The following is a 10970-nucleotide window of genomic DNA, read 5'->3' as shown; positions in this document are numbered from 1 at the left end:
ACAACAGTTCTTGTTTTTCAGTTCGCAAAAGCCTGGCGTGGCTATTTTTGAGTTCCAGGTCCTCCGGGGGATTTACGACAGATCTGTTCTACACATGCACAGGCTCAGCCTAAGCACTGCACACGTGTGACGGCAGCTGCCAGGGGAGCTCTGACCTCCAGGCGCTGTGTTAGGGCACCATAAATAAGAAAGCAAAGATGATGCCCCTAACGAACACAAAGTTTCTCACATCGAGCGAGCTGCAGGAGTGCCTTCACCTCAGCCGCCACTCTGCCCCCACCGTGCCTCCCCACGCACCCATAAGCTCTGCGAAAGGAAAACCTGGAGAGAGCCATGGGCACCCCTCGGTTGCTCCTCTCGGGATTTTTAAACTCTAGAGGTTCATCCCACACCAGGGAGGATCCACAAGCCTGAAAGTTCACTTTAAGGATCGCAGACCTCAGAGAAAATCCAACTCCCTCGTTATTATCGATCACGCACTGCTGCGTGACGCGAGGGAGACGCAGGTACCACAGGTGACGTTACGTAACAGACCCGGCGGGAAAGCCCAGTGCCCACCTCCCGGGCGGGGAAGGGGCTCCCGCCGCAGCCCCAAAGAAAGCAAACGCCGTCCCCCAGACACGCGTGTCGTGGCTGGCAGCCAGGCCGGTCTCTCCCCTTCTCCCAGCTGGGGCCGCTCCGCGCCGCGCCCGGGGAAGCGCCACCGAGACCTTCCGCCTCAGCCGGCGCCTGCCCCCGCCGCCAGCACACTGCCGTGCAGGTAGGCGGCACGCTCCGCGGCGCGCCGGCGGCGGGCCCGGTTCCCAGCCCCGCCGGAGTCAGGCCGCCGCCGCCCCCCCGCCCCGGCCGGGCCCGGGCGGCCCCTCAGCGGCGCAGCCTCCCGGAGCGGGCTGCCCACCCTCCCCCGCGGCGGCTCACCGGGCGGCTCGGCAGCGGGTCGCGGGGCGAGGCCGGCGCCGGGCCGGGCGGGCGGTGCGCGGCGGAGGGGCGGCGGGGCGGCGGTGCCGCAGCGTTGGGGCTGAAGGTCGGCGGCCGCGCGCCCCGGCCGCCCCGGCGTCTCGCCCGCCCAACGCCCCGGCCGCCGCCACCGCCCGCCAGGCCCCGCCCCGCCCCCGCCCCGCGCGCCGCCGGCCGGGGCGCGCGGGGCGGGGGCGGGCCTTAAAGGGGCCGCGCGGCGGCGGCTGAGGAGGCGGCGCGGCCGGTGGGGGGCGCTGCGGTGCGCTGCTGTCCCTTCCGCGGCGGGCGGGAAGGCTACGGCGGCCGCCCCCCGGCGGGCGGGCGGGCCCCGGCCCGCCCTGTGGCTGGCGGCAGCCGCTGCTGGCTTGCGAGCCGCAGCTGGGCGGCGGGAGCCCCACCGCAAGCAGCAACTGCAGTCACCGGGGGCCTGCGGGGACGCTGCAAGCCCCCTCCCCGCGGGGCGGCGTGGCGTGGCGCTGCACGGAGACGTGGCGCTCGTGCTCGGCCCGGCGCCTGGGAACAACGGCTTGTGGAAAGGAGCTGGGGCCCTCTGCGGCCTCCTGCTGCTCCTCGCCCGGAGCAGGAACGGCTCCCCAGCAGCAGGGGAGGACGCCGCTGCCGCACCTAAGTCTCTTCCCTGTGTTTTCAGCCCTTTATTCCCAGGCTGAGAGGTTTATCTCACGGCGAGATGCCCCTTGTCTTTGCTGTGAATCATACCAGTGCTTGGGCAGGGAAGAGGCTCATGCCACCGGCGTGTCGCTGTGAATATACCACAGCAGTGGCACAGCTGCCATGCTGAGCCCCCCTCAGTAGAGGTCCATCTGCCAGCCCCTTCTTTGCCCCGTCTCCTCCGCTCACCTGCTGGCAGCCCCTTCTTTGCCCTGTCTCCTCCGCTCACCTGCTGGCAGCCCCTCCGGCTCTCCTCCCAGCCGGACCCTGCTGGTGGCAGGCCTGTGGAAACGCAACGCACAGCTGGCTCCATCCTGCTGTGCAGCACCAGCAGAAGGCAGGTTGTTGGCTGGAGGGTCCACAGCTAAGCCGTTGATGGAGGTGACAGGAGAGCCCACAGGCCTAGGGGGAAGTTCTGCACCTTCCTGCCACCTCCTCTCTCTTCATCTGCTATTTACAGCCTCTCCCAAGACGATGTATCTGTATCCAACAGTGCATACAGGGAATCAAGAAGGATCTCTTTCCTTCCTCTTCCTTGAATTAACCTTCTACAGATCAGCTACATGATTCAAATTTTGCTATGGGGAGTGAGCTTTTCTCCCTCTTACATAGTTGGGTATGGTATATGTAGCTCTGCTGGAAAGGTGGAGGGAAGTTTACTTTTCCTATTGTTCTGCAGTAGCACAGTGACGGTTTATAGTAAAAAGCCCATAACAGGCTATAGAAATGGCTTTACCATCACTTGACCAGATGCAAGAGATGAATACAGTATATGACAAAACATTCCCTATAAATATTCTCCTTGTAAGCACTTCAAAACCAAAAAGCAGGAAAAAAACTACATGGTCATCCAGAGAACATACCTGAAGGCAGGAAGGGAGAGTGGGAGGTAGAGCTACACACAAACCTGCCGATTCACACAGCTGCTCTTTTTGTGAAATCCGGGGCGTGAGCCAGTAACTTTCACTCTGTCCCTTCCACCTTCACATTTTTCTCTGGTTTGAGCCGTTGGTGCAGCTCTCCTGGACCTGGAGGGAAAGTTCAGAAACCCACACACCTCTGAACAAAAAGAGCTGTGAGGAGGCTGCCACACTGCTCCCTCTGCGCAGAGCATTAACGCACACAGAAAGGTGCAACTCCTGGCAAATCCTCACTAAAACAGCCTCTCACTGGGGACTGGTTCACATTATCAGGTTCAACCAGTTAATGTTTTTAAATATTTAGATGTATTTTTTTCATTTCTGTGCTATACTTTGTTTCCTTAATTCTCATTCATAAATATTTCTCTTTGTATCAAGCCGTAATAAAAATTACTATGCTCTTCCTTTGGGGCCTCAGATACGCTAATGTGACTATGCTTGTTTTTTTGTTTGTTGTGGAATCACAGAAATCAGCATTTACAGACTATCCTATATGTCCAAAGTGTCACACAGACATTAACTAATGCCTTTTACATAGGATTTGCCATAATGCATCAGACCCCCAATCTAATCCAACATCCTATTTCCAGCATTAGCCAACAGCCAATGCTTCAGAGGAAGTAAATGCCACCAACTGCTCCCAAATCAGGTACTTGGGTACTTCCTTTTTCACAGCCCCGTTCCCATAACCTACTGGTTCCATTTTATTTTCTTTTTGGGCTCCAGGTTCTGAATAGGGAGGTGAAATATTTTCCCTTTACTACACATGTGTCAATAAAGGAAGATCGGGAGCTGCCACCACCAGAGTGCCTCTCCCCCAGGTGAAAAGCTTACGGTCTCAACCCAGGTATTTTGGCACAATTTTCCTGATGTTCAGAGGCTTTCAGGTTTCTTGAATGGAAATTAAAATAAATAAATCATTGAAATGTTTAATTTTGGGTAGCAGAAATTTTAAAGCATGAAAGCTGCCAAACTTCACTGGAAGGTTGAAGCACGCTTATTTTGTGCAGCCTCATCTGATTAAACAATTTCTCACCCGATGGTTATGGATGTTGCTTTTATTCCACAGAAGCAGTATGACTATCACACAAGTCCCAGACCATCAATACACTCCTTCCTGGCGGAGACACCAATGGGCATTTGGTCGGGCTGCAACCCACTGCCAGGGGCTGGGGGAAGAGGGCAGCCCGTACACAGGGGCAGTGGGGCACCCCACACCGTGTTTCACCCTGGCCCCCTTGGCAAACCAGCAGCAGCAGGGTCATGGGGGAGGCCGGCCTGCTCACACCCTAGGGAGAAGCCCCGTTTTACAGCAATACAAAGCATCCCTTCTAGTGCAACAAACACACACTGTTCTTCACGCCTTGATAGTCCCCCCGCAGCGACAGCTGCTGCCCTCCAGATCCAGACCTGCCACTGGATTATTCAGATAAAAGAAACGTATTTTTAATCCCAGCCATGAAATTCTTATCCTCTCCTTCAAACTGCTGAAAGCCCTTCACATCCTCGTGATAACAAATGGTACCTTTCACCCTCACAGACACACCTGCCCATCCCTTCCATCCCATGATGGACTTCGCAGGTTATCGATGTCTGTCCAGACGCCACATATCTAACACGACCCCAATTTCAAGTTAATTTCCCTTCTGAGAGAGAAGCCACAAATAAAATATGATTCCTGACAGTAGTGCTCAGCTGGAAAAGGTCTCTGGACAGTCTAAGCACTATCGGAGGAAAAAACATAGCCTAAGAGATAACGTTACAACGCATCCTTGCTCAGGAGCCCCTGGTAATGTCACCATCCTGTGCAACATCCTCCTCCCCAGCGCTACGTGCTCCTGCAGACAAGGGGGTAGTGCTGTACCTGCTCCATCCCATTTGCTCTCTTCTCAGCAGAGCTGCCCAGCCAGCAGGCTGAAAGACCGAGGCACCTTCACCCCAAGAACAAGCTGCCACAGAGACCCTCCAGCACCCACCTCAGTCACCAAAGACTTCTTAGCTTCACAGGGCTCCCTCGCAAACCTTTTCTCCTTAGTGAGACAGCCCCAAAACTCTTACTACTAAGATGCAGGAGAGCTACTCACCTTCGGCTGCTTCCATCAATCCCCCATGTCCAAATTCTGGTGTGAAACAGGTAGCTGGCATCAGACCAGAGGTGCCTTTTGTTCCTCAGAGCTGGTAGCATGCCAGGCATGATTCTAGCAAACGGCATCTCCCATTTGGGCATACATGACAGTCACACATGTTCCTGCTCCTTTGCCTTCTTGCTGATAACACCTATATGACCGATTCATTAGCAATTTGTTTGAAGTGGGATTTGTGCAGCAGTAAACCAGTTTTTAAGTGCGCCTGAAATCCCCACACCCCATTAGCCTCCCTGTTTTGCTTTGTTTTCTCCCATTCCCTTCTGCACACATCTCCTGTTCTGCCAGCCCCCTGTTACAATTCCAGGATCATACGCTGGAACCCACACACATTTTTCATGTTTAGCAGGGCATTACTCATTCATTAACATTCAGAGAAGATGTAAATAGAAGAGCTCATCTCCAAAAGACTGCTGAAGCAACATGGGAAAAACAACAGTAAAACAGGAAAACTTGGCACACCATCCACCTTCCTACCTTGCTGGGCACTCCAGAAGCGGAGGGGATGATGCTGAGCCCCTCATCTCCACTTCCCTTTAGCCCCCCTCTGCATAGTTCATAGCCTGCTGATAAAAGACAGGTTAGCGTAAACCGGGCTATGAGCATCACCCCTGCCATGCCATTTCCCTTCTCCCTTCTCAGAGTACTGCCAACATTGACTGCGCTGAGATAATTTCCTTTTCTGTGACTCAAGCTGTGGCACGCAGTCGTGGAGCAGCCACTGGGGCTGTCACGCCGTCGTGGGAGCCAGAAGACCCAGCTTGCAGACTGGAGCTTATAGGGATTTGGGGCTTGAAGATGTACAACATTTGTTCTGTAAATACAGGCCTGTACCAAAGGAGCTCAGGGAAAGGAAAAAAAAAAAACCACAAACCTCCTGGAAACTACCCAGAGCTTTTCTCTCTGAGGGAAACAAACGAGGCCTTAATTAATTTTCTTTCAAATACAGCAAATTGACTTCTGCTCCAGTTGTGCTAGATTCAAGCCACACAGCACAATGGTATTCATTCCACTTCACTTACGAGCTAAATGTTTCAGAGTAAAGACAAGGGAGTTTCCTGCAGGTCTTGCTCATGTTGAAGTCAACAACTAAACAACCCTGGTTTTCACAGGAGCGGCTTCTTCAGAGCCTGCGTTTCTGAGGTTGGCTGTGACATGCCTCTGGGTTAGCATCGCAACATGCAGGATACATTGAAGGCACTGGCTGAGCAAGTTACCCTGGACCCTTTTAAAGATCTGCCACATCCTACCTCAAATTTAATTTTACAGACTCAAAGATCAAAGCTCTTTTAGTGTCCTGTCCTAAGGCTAGCTTACTGGTTTGCTGATCACCCTAACTAGCCCTGCTGTCTCAAACTTCATTTAATCTTTCTTAACACCAGAGTCCTGCCTGCAGGATTTCCTAACACCGGATAACAGGCAGCGTTCTAGACAGGGTCTCTTCGGCACCTAGCAAACGGGTGGTGTACTCCCTCATCTCTACCAGAAACACTTTGCCCAATAAACCAGAAGATCACATTGGCCTTCTCAGCATTTGCTTCGTATGGATAGCTCAGAGCCACCCTGCAGTTGGCACCCACCCCTCGTCCAAGAGAGGTGCGCCCAGATGCCAGCAGAACGATTCGATGGCTGTACAGCAGCCATCCTGCACGGGCATCTCAGCATGGTGTTCTCCAATGCCATGGACCTGTACCAGCTTGTCCAGCACCATCTCGTGAATCCCATCCCCACACTGTGCTCAAAAGCCAAGGAAAAATGGTACAACAAACCCGAATTACTAAGTCCAGTGAAACTGTTGGTGTAAGCAGAGACACTGCAGAATCTGACTTATATACACATATATATGAAACACCAGTTCTACAAAACTGTTACGGGAAAACATCCACCCTACCCCCTGTAGTATCTGTTTGATGATGCTGTAGCTGTATCATTGCCTATGTGCCACGATAAAGAGGTACAGGGGATCCCATTTTGCTTGTCTGAGGGATTCTGTTTCAAAGAGGCTGAAGGACAAGATCTCCTTCACTGTAAAATCCTGTGATTAATTTAAATTACCTTCCAACCATCCTGAGATCCTCATGCTGCCAAATTTAGCTACTATATTTAATATACGGCTTCATTATCACATTGGCTATGCACCACTTAGGGAAGGTGCTATTATTCCTCTTCACAGATAGAAGGGGGAGGCCTAGATCCCCAAAGATACCCCGTCACAGCATTTATTAAAGTAAAAAAAGTGACAAAGCAAAGAACTGAACCTGTTCCTGTCTAACACCTATTGTCCTCAACCATTTTGTCTTTCCAACGAGAACTTCATGTTCCAGGCTCTCCTGTGAAGAGCAGCCTGATTTACTCTTGGCTTCTCCTCTCATAGTCAATTTTGAAAATTATATTGAGAAAGTCAGGCATCTCTTGACTTATTCTTCTTCAAAATGAAGGGTAGCTGTAAAAATCTTTCTATTACACAGTCAGTTTTTGTTATGGGACATTCGTTAACTTCTTGGACTCCCGTCTGTTCTTTCCACATGACGCTGCGTTGCTTGGCTACATATAGTGACTCTGTACACCTCAAGGAAGCAGTAAATTTTCTTTCCTTTCTATTAAAGCTCAGCCCTTTTCAAGTTGCAAAGATGCACATTAAAACTACTGTCTGCTGACTTTCCTATTTTCTGAGGCAACATCTGGTGTAAAAACTGGTTGCAAATATGATCTGGGTTAGGAAGCTTTCCTTCCAGCAGTCTTCCAGCTGGCTTTCTTCCCATATATCAGCCCAATGGCAAAGAAAAATCTATCTGGCACTGTCTCCAGTTGCAGCCTCTCACTCTTCAGGTAGAACGGTTTCCCTTCCCGGGGAGGTTTTGATGACATGGGATTCAAATGATGGGATCTGAACTGCACTGGAACTGGTACAGCCTCCAGGGTTCAGGATGGAAGCTCTTTGATGCCTAAGGAACTAGAAATCGCAGCTCTTGCTCTAGACGAATAATAGAGTTTATCCCTTCCAAAGGCTAAACATACAGATACAGATATAATTTTGAGGAATTTAAATGTAATCCTATCATTATGAGTAGTAGGCTTCAGCTGCAGACACTAGCCTGTAATTAAGCAGAATTATTCATAAGGGGGTTGGCTGTAGTCAAGGCAGGCTCAGCAGCCCAGGTTATTGTTAAACAGTGTTAAAACACCAGGGGCAACTCAGCCCTGGGCAACCGCATCGCTGGCCTAGCGTGGGTGCGTGATGCCACTCTGCCCACGTGCGAACGCTCTCCCTCCATGAGCGTGATACTTGTCTTTCAGTTCTCCTGAATTCGGGGGGCAGGCATCATGGGCTTAATGCTTCTTTGCCTTTCCCCTCAGGCCGTAACGTGCATCAATGCAGGCGGAGTGCAAGGTGCCCATATACCTCTTTTACGCTCCTTATGCATGGGTGTAGGGCTAACGAAGCGAGGAAGGGTCCAGCTCCCAACTCCTGACCCTGCTCTCATGCTCCCTGCTGCACTTCACTCCCAGATGAGAGCAGAAGCAAACAGCAAATCTCTTCCTTCTCTCTGCGAGCTCCTTGGCACAGTACCATTAGGAAAAATCTAGTACAACCTAGGAATGCAAAAGTAGCTCATATTTTATACTGGAACTTTAAATACTATACCCTGTAAAACTCTGTTTTGGTGCAGCTTCTGATTGGGGAAGGAGGAGTGATGTGAGATTTTTGCAGTTCTTCTAAAAATACCTAACTGATAAAATCCATGCCGTGGTCAAGGTAGAAATCATACAGGAAGAGAAATAACCTCTTACTATTCAGCTAATAAACACCTCAGATTAGTTAAAACTAGAATAATTTAAAATCTCCAGTCTTAATCTAAGAGTTTATTCTGTTTGGTTACACTTTGCATTTTACTCCCCCTGAAGAGCATCACCAGCAATGTCGTATTTCCCACTGTTCTCCAGTAGCTTCACGTTGTGACTTCCAGGCTGTGCTAGAATAAATAGCGCAGCTTAGACACTGAAGCGGCATGCAAGACTGATCATTTGCTCAAAACCAACAGTTTTCAAGTAAATGAATGGAATGTAATTGCTTTTCAGCTTCAGCTGTAAAACGTAACCAGAGTTAGCATGTAATCTTCCTGTTGAGTTTACACTCAACGGCACTTGCTTATTAGAGATGATTCTGGGTCACTGCACTAATTGTACATGGATAATAGTTCATGGGGATGTCATTTGTAGTCCTGCACAGATCACTCCAACGGTGTACCCTGACCTCTCATATAATAAAGACTTCCTCATACTAATTTCCAAGCGATTCATGTATTTGTTTACCTCATCTTAAGTTTGCTTTGTGACCCTGGAGAAAACTCTATCCTCCATGATTCTCCATGTTCAAGGGCTCCCTCACGACCCATGAGCTCTCCATAAGAAGCCAAGCCTGACCAGGAGAACTGGGTGCATGAGGTTCATCAGCCCCATCTCGGATTTGGTTTGGGCCAAAATATGCCAGTATTCTAATTTCTCCAAAAATAACCACTGACAACAGAATATCCCCAGAAGCAAATAAAATCTACTCTGACATCTATACTTGTCTCCATGGAAATACGCAATGACAAGTTTTGTCATTTTCAGAATTTTCTCTGCCAGCCTACCATATTTTTTCAGACAGCCCTGGTAACTGCATAGGTTTTACCTAAATACAGACTATTGCAGATGTGCCAAACTCGCACAAAGCTGAGTAAAGAGCTCGTCAGTGTGACCCCCAAGAAAGCACCAGTGCAGCAGGTCAGTCCTTAATACAGAGAACGCCAGCTGGAGATCTGGAGTTCTGGAGAGGTCTGAAGGGCCTGGAAATCATTTCAGCCAGGGACCAGCGAAACGTTTTCGTTGTTGAGGACCAAGTGTTTTTGGTGAGACACCAAACAGCAGGCACCATAGTGTCACTCGGCAAGGTGAACACTAAAAACAACTCACCATCAGCACGGTTCACATGCTGGCCTTAGGCTCTGGCTTTAAGTAAGAGTGAAGGACGCAGTATATAGTGCAAGTCTGTCCCCAGCGGCTGCCAAACACTCTGTTTCTGGCGGTTGCCCTCTGCATTGTCCCCATCTCCAGCCACCTCCTCTTCTTCTCTGCCTCCCTGCTCTGCGCATCCGCCCCCACAGAAGCTCCGTTTCCTGAGAGACTCACGGGAAGCAGCTGAGGCCCAGCCACGGATGACAACATTAAGCAGAGCCTCTGGGCTGTGGGGACGGTGCCTCGGCTTTGGGCAGTTACTTTGAAGTTGCTGCGGGTGCTGCGTGCTGACTGCAGGCAGGCTGTGGCAGCAGGAGGAGGAAAGCAAACGCCCATCCTGCTGCCCGCAGAGGACGGGAAAAGCAGCCCGTACCAGGGCTGCAGGCAGAGCAGAAGCAGGGAATGACAAAAGCAAAAGGCAAAGCGCAGGAATGGATAAAAGGAGCCAACACTGAAATCCCCCAGAGGACTTTGGCTTTTGTCAGGTTGTTACCCTGACGTCGTGGCATGCTGGGTTTCAGTCCTTGGCTACCAGGCAAGCCCAGTGTGTAAAATCTCGTGGGACTTTATGTTCAGCATTAGCTCAGAGCGGGCTGCAAGACCACTCAAGTGGAGGGGCTGCAGGACTGTAAACAAAGGATTATGGCATGTGGCAAGGGGCTGTTTACAGGGAAGGGACCAAGGGTATCATGGGGATGGGGATCAGTAAGACCTTAGACTCGTGCCTCATTAAAGTTTTATACTAGTTCTTAAACCATCCAGCTGACAGAGGAATGCTGTGCTGGTGGGGCTCTGGTGTGACTGGGAGGGGTGCAGGAGCTGCCTCTGGACAGGGAAGGGACATGCTCGGGAAGGTACTGGGTGCCTGTGCTCCACTGGCAGCTAGAAAGAGAAGGACCCTGTGCCTGGGAGATACCAGCAGCCTGTAGCCTAAAAACTGTGTCAGAGGGCTCCTTACTCCCCTCTCCCCAAGGCTGTCACCTTCCCCCTGTACACAGGGCTCAGGAAGGAGCAGGAATATTCTGAAAAAAACAGAAGTCTAAACAGGAGCGAGTAGGCTGAGACCTGGAGTAGCTACACAACAGCTGGGTCAGGGTCCTCCCAACAATGGTGTAAACACAGCCTGAGAAAGAGAGAGTAGAAATTGCAAACTAGATGGAGACAGGATTCAACCTAGGAAACAAAAGCTATTTAGCAACGAGGAAATAATCCACCAACCAATGTTCCCCATGTCAGAGGGAGGAACAGTTCTGGAAAGTCAAACTGTGTTGAGCAAACCTTA

This window comes from Phaethon aethereus (genome assembly GCF_964289735.1).
Source record: "Phaethon aethereus genome assembly, chromosome: 5".
NCBI classification, from domain to species: Eukaryota; Metazoa; Chordata; class Aves; order Phaethontiformes; family Phaethontidae; genus Phaethon; species Phaethon aethereus.
Note: the sequence above shows the minus strand (reverse complement) of the source record.